Source organism: Rattus norvegicus, chromosome X, assembly GCF_036323735.1.
Source record: "Rattus norvegicus strain BN/NHsdMcwi chromosome X, GRCr8, whole genome shotgun sequence".
Lineage (NCBI taxonomy): Eukaryota > Metazoa > Chordata > Mammalia > Rodentia > Muridae > Rattus > Rattus norvegicus.
The window spans coordinates 93,694,908-93,703,944 of record NC_086039.1 but is presented as its reverse complement, the minus strand read 5'-3'; the positions used below and the strand labels follow the sequence as shown (position 1 = coordinate 93,703,944).

Here is a 9,037-nt window from a genome sequence, read left to right as displayed (position 1 = left end):
CACCCAAGAGGAGTAGACAGCAGGAAATAATCAAACTCAGTGCTGAAATTAACCAAGTAGAAACAAAAGGAAGTATACAAAGAATCACAAAACCATGATATAGTTCTTTGAGAAAGTCAAAAAGATAGATAAATCCTTAGGCAGACTAATCAGAGGGCACAGAGAGAGTATCCAAATTAACAAAATAAGAAATGAAAAGGAAGACATAACAACAGAATCTGAGGAAATTCAAAAAATCATCCAATCCTACTACAAAAGCATAAATATTCAACAAAACTGGAAAATCTGGATGAAATTTACAATTTCTAGACATATACCAGGTACCAAAGTTAAATCAGGATCGGAAAAACCATCTAAACAGTCCCAAAATGCCTAAAGAAATAGGAGCAGCTATTAAAAGTCTCCCAACCAAAAGTTGCCCAGGACCAGATGGCTTTAGTGCTGAATTCTATCAGACTTTCACAGCAGAACCAATACCAATACTGTCCAAACTATTCTACAGAATAAAAACAGAAGGAATACTAACCAATTTCTCCTATGAGTCCACAGTTACGCTTTCAACTAAACCAAAAAAAAAACACCCCCAACAAAGAAAGAGTTCAAATCAATTATCCTTATTAATATCAACACAATAGGACTTAAGAACATTCTCACAAGCCAAATCCAAGAACACACCGAAATGATTATCCATCATGATCAAGTAGGCTTCATCCCCGGGATGCAGGAATGGTTTAATATATGGAAGTCCATCAATGTAATCCACTGTGTAAACAAACTCAAAGAAAAAAAAAGAACACATGATCATCTCATTAGATGCAGAGAAAATATATTTGTAAAATTAAACACCCATTCATGATAAAAGTCTTAGAAAGATCAAGAATTCAAGGCCCAAACCTAAATATAGTGAAAGCAATATATATTAAACCTGTAGCCAACATCAAATTAAATAGACACTTGAAGCAACCCCACTAAAATCAGGGACTAGACAAAGCTGCCATCTCTCACCCCCACTTATACAATAGATTACTCAAAGTCCTAGCCAGAACAGTCAGACAACAAAAAAAGAGGTCAATGGGATAAAAATTGGAAAGAAAGAAGTCAAAATATCACTATTTGCAGATGATATGTTAGTACACTTAAGTGATCCCAAAAATTCCACCAGAGAACTACTAAGCCTGATAAAGAACTTCAACCAAGTGGCTGGGGATAAAATTAACTTAAAAAATCAGCAGCCTTCCTCTTCTCAAAGGATAAACAGGCTGAGAAAGAAATGAGGGAAAAGACACCCTTCACAATATCCACTAATAACATAAAAGACCTGGGTATGACTTTAACAAAGCAAGTGAAAGATCTATATGGCAAGAACTTCTCTTGCATAAAAGTAGACTTATCTGCACCGAGATAAGTTTAACATTGCCTATATCCACATGATATAATGAACAAGGTATCTGGTGATAACTACAGATTTCCTCTACCATGAAGTAAGTAAAATGCTATTCTGTGAATCCTAACATCACTAAATGGATTTGTTCTCTCTATAAAGAAACAGGTAATAAAAAACTGAATGTGGTGAGGGGTTGGTATTTGAAGTGTTTGAAGGAATGCTTGAGTCCAGGTCTCCTCTACTTCATTGTTTCTGTGTAATTCAGCAGATTCTCTTTACTAGAATGGAAACATCTGGCAGACTCATGACCATCCAAGATTCTGGGAATAGTGAAGGACATTTTCAGTATGTAATATGAAGTTTAGGCACCCATTGGCATTAGAAGACACAATGGCATGGATAGGTAAGGAGGTAGGTTGCTCCCTTAGAAAAAGCATGTGGATTTAAAAACGGAGTCCATTAGGCCGAGGAGTACTTTCAGAATGGGTGGATAGTGTGTGCTGCTCACAGGCCCTTGCCCTGCCTGCTGACCAAAATACAGCCCAATGGGTCCCTGCTCCCTACAGTACTCACTCTCTTAGACACCTTGCTGTGCTTGGCAGCTCCAGGCAAGGCAGGCAAGGCCAAATCCAGTGTCTGTGAAAGGCACAATGGGCTGCATGTCTGAGAGTGCCACTGGAAGTTGCAAGAGTTGTGCGGGAAAATGGTGAACCTGCTGTGCTGCAGGCAATGCTGCATGGAGCAGCAGAGTCAGGACTGAAGAAACACAAGCTGGTGTGTCAGGGCAGAGAGTATCCTAGAGGGAAGCTGGGTGTGCACTGCCCCACATTGAGACCCTGTGGAGTGTGGCACCCAGAGCTGTGCAAGCTGGCTAGGTAACACATGGAGACGAGAGCACTATGGCCTGATGAATACGTGGCTCAGGGATTGGCGAAGGAAAGGAGTGTCTAGGCCCACCACAGCCCAGCTCCTAGGATCTTCCACCTAGCAAGTCTCTGGGTGTGAGTGTGCCAGGCTGTGTCCAGCAGTCAGCGGCCACTGGGAAGCACTGAGTCCTGGTGGAGAGCTGTGACCCAATGGGCAGAGCAAGCCTCTGCCTTGGATGAAACTGGCACTGGGAGTGCATTGTGCTTTGCACAATACAGTACAGCATCTGCATAATGGACAACTTCCTGGGAAGAAAGACCAGGCAGCAGATCATCAAAGAGGTGCACGCCCTGCATGGCTTTGGCAAGTGCACATACAGGAAGCTGGTTAGCCAGAAGTTTGACACTTCCAAGGACATTCAGGAGTAACAAAACCACCTGGATTGATGGCAAAGAAACCAACCATTGTACTGCTCATGAGGAGCATGGACGGCTGATCCCCCACAACTGCAGGGAGCTGTGCAACTACAGGATAAACTGCTTGAAGAAACTTTGGCCCCCAATTCTTGTAATACTCCTTGGCCCTCTGGTGAGCACTCTGTTTCACCCTGAGGAACTAAAACGAATTTCCTGTGCTGACAGGATATCTACATGTGGTGCTGACTGGCAGGAGGTAAAGATCTGCCTTCAGACAGGACACACCCTGCTATTAGTCAGGTGACTAAGGGATTCTGTTTAGACTCTTTCCAGCATTAACTGATCACATGTATATACCCAGAACACAAAGGTACTCCATGCCTCTATGGGTACTATCTTCTTGGCGTATCATCCTGAGTGGTCTCCTGCACCAAGACTTGAGGACCTGAGCAGAACATGCTTTCCTTTCCCAGAGGGCTTAGATTGCATTGAGTCTGCTTTTCTTTTCTCCATTGACATGACATGGGAGGATATTTGGAGTTGGCTATTATGTTCAACCAGTGCAGTTCAGAGTGGGGCAGTACCAAATCATGGTTGATTGTTACCCAGGCAATGAAACAGGCTATATCCATCATGTCAATAACCCAAATGGAAATGGAAGATGCAGGAATTGTACTTTTTATCTAAATAAAATTTGGGGTGCCAAGGTAAGTGGAGGTATCCTTCAAATTTTTCCAGAAGGCAAAGCCCAGTTTGCTGTCATTAAACTCAAATTTGATAGACTGCTGTTTTTCTTGGCATAACCCTCATCAAGTACAGCCAGCATACACTACAAGGTATTCAGTAATTGTTTGCTATTTTGAAGCAGATGAGTGAGCAAAAACTAAAGTAAAATATTTAATAGGTGAGAAAGGTGTGAGCATTGAACTCAAGCCACATTCAGTCAGCAAATTGGCTAGCAGGGCCTTGGATCTGGCAGTGCCCCCATCACCTACAGCCTCTCATTTGCCTTCTGTTGATGCAAGGACACGTGGACAGGATGAACAGAGACACCTGCCAGGTATTTCAGCTTGAAGCCAGGCTACATTGTCAGGTTTCATCCATTAGTATATACAATTTATACTTAAAAAGGAAAAGTTTACAGAATTTTAAAATATTTAAATAAGAACATAAGAAGCAAAATCTCTGGGGATCTAGTAACCTGATGATGTAGGGCTTTCCTCCTCCATATGTAATTTTTAATACCATACAGTCGTGATTCATTTCCTGAATCCTTTCATAAGTTATTAGTCAAAGAATAAAGATTTTAAACTATCCCCCACTGAGCCTGCTGTGAGGACAAGTACACCTCACAACAAAGAATAACATAACATGTTTTGGAGATGTAGACTGGCTATAGCCACCACAAACCATCTGGCCTCGATAAGGCCTGACTCAACAGTCCTGAGAAAAACGAGAATTAGGGTCAGCTTGCCCCAGAAGGAGGGTGGCCTAGAGTTGAACTGAGCCCAAGTTACAAACCAATGAATTTGCTTTGTGTGACTGTTGCCAACTGCCTATGTAATTTTCCCTATAAATCCCTTCCCCTAATTGGGTCTCGGGGTCGACTCCTCTGTCTCCGGTGTGAGATACGAGTCGTTCCCAGAGCTCTGGTTCCTCAAATACACCTCTTGTTTATTACATCAAGACTGGTTTCTCGTGGGTTCTTGGGGGGTTGCGTCATCTCGAGACTTGAGTGGGGGCTTTCCCCACTCCGGTGGTCTTTCATTTGGAGGCTCGTCCGGGATCTCGCAAACACCCACAACTCCGAAGACCTTGGAAGTAAGGGGAATCCCCAATTGTGTCTGAGTGTGCGGCCGCTGTCTGTGTCTGTCTCTGTTTTGGTTCTGGTTAGTATTGGAAAAGAGTTTTGGTTTCAGTTTGAAATAAGGGAGTGGACGTTAATGTGAGTCTTGAATGTGAGAGTGCGGCGCCGCTGTGTGCGTATGTCGTGTTTTGTCCTGTGAACGATCGATCCATAGGCTCAGGTCTGGGGACTATATGGGCGGGCCAGAGAAGGAGCTGACAAGCTCGGACTTCTCCCCCGCAGCCCTGGAAGACGTTCCAAGGGTGTTTGGAGCCCAGTTTTTCGGGCCTCAGCCCATATAGGAAGGATACATGGTTTTGGTTGGAGGAGAGGGATCCGGACCTACGGCGCCTCCGCCCCGGACCCTCGACACCTCCATCAGACTTTTTGTTTTCGGTTTGGCACCGAAGCCGCGCGCCACATCTGTCTGATACTTCTTTGACTGTTGGACCGGTCTGTGTTGAGAGAGTGGGACTGTTGTCTGTATTCTGATTCTGTGTTTGGTGTTATATTTTGTCTTGGTCTTGTTTGTCTGGTTTGTTTTCTGTGTTATTGTCAAGTATCTTTTTGGCTTTTGTTTCATTTTTTAATTTGGACTGACTACTGTGTTTGAAATCATGAAACTGTTTGCTTTGTTTGTCAAGGAGTTTTACTTGGTCCTCTTGGTACTTAACTTGGAAATAATTTGCTTGAGAAAAATTGTTTTCTGCCGGGGAGTTTTATCTTTCTCTATTGAGTCTCCTCTCCAAGGGGAGATGCCCCTCCCTTTACTCCCCTTGTCCAGTCTAGCTGCTATTAACAGTTGTGTATGAAGGACTCCAGGTTAGCGAGTGACCCTGTCTGAGAAAGATATTATCAGAACCTGAAAGCTTTACCTTAGATCCTGAAGAAAATTTCTCCCTGTTGCTTAAACATTCACAGCTTCTAAGGAAGGGACAGCACAGAGTAGGAAAATGTAGGGGCTGAGGGTGGCAAGCATGCAGGCCTGCTAGCAAGCTGCAGGCTGTGCGTGGGCAGCAGCACACCTCTGGCCAAGTCAGTGTAAGAGGAGTTTCAAGGTGATGAGGCCGGCCGGGGTTGACACTTTGACAACAAAAAGATAGCGTAGAGTTAGTGGTTGTTTTATGAGACTTTTGGCCCTGAAAAAAAATTCCAGTTGCTGCCTTTAGTGGCCAGACCTTCAACACTTGCTCACAGAAGGAGAATGTTCATTAAGAGAAGTTCTTTAAGGGAGCCTGCCTTATCTGCTGGCCCTATTCCAAGAGAGGAGGTGATCTCCAACATTACGTAACCTTCCCTGTTAGTCATCATTGACATGGAGAGTGCCTTTGATCCTATCCCCACAGCAGCCAGTTCCTACCCCTGTGGTCAAAATGCCCCAGGTTGGAGGGCAGAGAAGCCCCTAAAATAGTTTCAAAAATAATCTACAACAAACTGTGAACAACTTTGTTTTGCCAGTCAAAATTTAGAATTCAGCCTTTGGCTGTGGCCAAGGTCAGTATTAATGTCTTCTTTTCCATGGGCATTTAACCCAGTGAGACAGTTTGGTAAAGGGCTGCTACTGAGGTCCTGAAAGTCCCAGGTGAACTGGTTACAATTCTTAAGTCAGCCACTTGGCATCTAACACCCAGGTTCTAACCATCTCTCCATCCTTTTGTTATTAGTTCTTACACTGAAGGTACTTCTTAAGTAAAATCTAAGTCCAGAGAGATAGTTGGTAACAGATCAGCTGCCTCTCTGCTTGCCTTTCTGTTTCACAGGAACAAACCTTGTGCTTATTTTTACAACGGCCTTTTTGTCCCAAAAAGTCCTCCTGGTTTAGCTGTGTGACTAAATGCTATTTGTCCTCTTCAGTGGACCTCTATTCTCTAGATTCTCTTGTTTTCTCACCATCCCACTTGAGATGCTTGTTAGTAACTGTTACAGGTCTTCTTTACCACCGAGGAAAGACAGAAATTCTACTAGAGGCCAGAAATAATGTTCCAGACATAGATGGAAGACCCTCACTCCTGACTGTTGACTTGAATACCCCTGAGGGTAGGGAGTGCTCCGGGTCTGCCGCCAGGCTCCAAGGGTGGGTTTCCGAGGGGCTATAAAATGCCCCACCGATCTGGCTAAGATAAGGAAAAGATATAAAGAGAAAGTTATAGAATTGAAGTTGCTGAGAGTTAGTGTAAGTTGGAGAGAAAGTAAAGTTGAAGTGTGGTTACATAAGTGGACAGCATCTAATAGCTGTAGAGGAAGATGCAGAAGATATGAGAGAGACAGGAAGAAAAAGAGGAAAGAAGGTAAAAAGAGCAGGAAGCTAAGGAAGAAAAGAGACAAAAAGAAGAAGAAGCTAGACAGCTAAAGAGAGTTAAAAGACAGGAGAGTGGCCACAGTAGTTAGGGAACCTAGGAAGACAGTACCTGGCAACAGAAGATAATTCCTAGCTAAAGATCAGTGTGCCTATTGCAAGGAAAAAGGACACTGGGTCAAGGACTGCCCCAGGAAAAACAAGAGGGGCCTCTCTAGCAGCCCTGAAGGCAAGCCTCTTGGTCCTAGAGTGCTGGCTATGTGCAAAGATAGAAGGGAAGCCCGCCCAGTTGTTTTGTGAATATTGGGGCCCAACACTCTGTGCTCCTATGCCCAAATGGGCTAGTGTCCAGCAAAAGACCTTGAGTACAGGGGACTACCCAAAGAATGGTGAACCTTGGCATGGGCCGGGTATTCCATTTGTTCCTTGTGATTCCAGATTTCCCCTATGAGTCTAAACCCTGCAACCCTGCTCCCGGACCCCGACCTAGATCCCCCTTCATGATTGTCAGCAGGTGCTCACTAAAGCACAGGGGTGGCAAAAGATCTGACTGACCAGCCACCAGAGGGGGTAGATGCCATCTGGTTCATAGATGGGAACAGCTTCTAAGAAGCTTTTCTTCTCTAAGAGAAGAAAAAAGATGGGCTTGGGGCAGCAGTGGTAGATAAAAACAGAGTCATTTGGGCTCAGGCCCTACCGGAAGGCACCACTACTCAGAGGTTAGAGCTCGCTCCCCTCACCAAAGCCCTTGAGCTGAGAAAGAGACATAACATCTATGTGGACAGCACGTATGCCTTTGCTATAGCCCATCAGCAGAGGGGCCTGCTGACATCTGAGGGCAAGAAAAAAAGAGATTCTGGCTCTGTTAAGGGCCCGCCATGACCCAGCCAGGCCGAAAAAGAGACTCTGGTACACCTCAATGGGAAAGAAGATCCTGCTACAAAAACAGGCAGAGGCCATGATAAAACAAATGGACTCACTTAGGGGTAAGCAAACTCATCCAGATGTTTTCAAAAACTAAATATTATGTCACAGGTCTCAAGTATCTCGTGGAACAGATAGTGCACTGATGTATACCATGCCAAAAGGTAACTCTTTTCAGGAAAGTTGACTCTGGTAGGAGGCTCCGTGGGGAACGGCCTAGATCCTACTGAGAAGTGGACGTCACAGAGATAAAACCAGGAAAATATGGTTACAAATGTCTCCTAGTGTTTATACACAACTTTTCAGGAATAGGTATAAGCTTTCCCCAACAAGCAAGAGATGACCTCAATAGTCATCAAGAAGATACTAGAAGAAATCTTCTGCCTGTTTGGAGTGCCCAAGGTAATTGGGTCAGACAATGGCCCTGCCTTCGTTGTCAAGGAAAGCCAGGGTGTGGCCAGGTATTTAGAGGACAATTAAAAATTATATTACATCTACAGACCTCAAAGTTCAGGACAGATAGAGAGAATAAATAAAATTTTAAAAGAGACCCTGACCAAATTGACCATGGAGGCTGGCACAGACTGGGTGACACTCCTTCCTTCTTTCTCTCTTCAGAGCAAGAAATACCCCTTCCAGATTCAGCTTTACCTATGTCCCCGAAGAGACTATAGAGTTCAGGGCAGGTAAAAAAGATAAATAAAACTCTAAAGGAGACCTTGACAAAAGTGGCCTTAGAGACTGGTGGGGAAGACTGGGCTGTCCTCCTTCCTTTTGCTCTGTTCCGTGTACAGAACACTCCTGACCCTTTTGCCCTAACACCTAATGAGATTATGTATGGGAGCCCCCCATCCTTGAATCGGGTGGGGCCCCCTACCCTGAGGTTTTTCCTAAAACCCTGTTTGCTCATTTAAAGGTTTTAGAAACAGTCCAAAGTGGAATTTGGAGCCAAGTAAAGGACACCTACAAGATGGGAAGTCCAGGACACCTCACCATTTTCCAGCAGAAGATGCATTCCTGGTCCGGCGACACAAGGCTGAGAATTGAGAACCCCACTGGAAAGGACACTATCTAGTACTCTTAATCACTCCCATTGTTGTTAAGGTAGATGAGATTGCTACATGGATCCACGCCTCCCATTTGAAGACAGCACCAGATGTTCTAAAAAATAAATGGAAGTTAGAAAAGACTGCTAATCCTCTTAAGCTTCATCTGTTTTAAGCACTTATAATCCCCATATCCCCCAGAAACTGATTTGGCAAGTTTCCTCCCAGGCCGGGGAGGTAATATGGTCCATCTCCAAG

At 44.3% G+C, this 9,037-nt stretch overlaps 1 pseudogene; it reads left to right on the top strand.

Moving 5' to 3' along the window:
- Positions 1-1,435: 1,435 nt before the first annotated feature.
- Egln1-ps4 (egl-9 family hypoxia-inducible factor 1, pseudogene 4) lies at positions 1,436-8,780 on the top strand (annotated as a pseudogene).
- Positions 8,781-9,037: the final 257 nt, after the last annotated feature.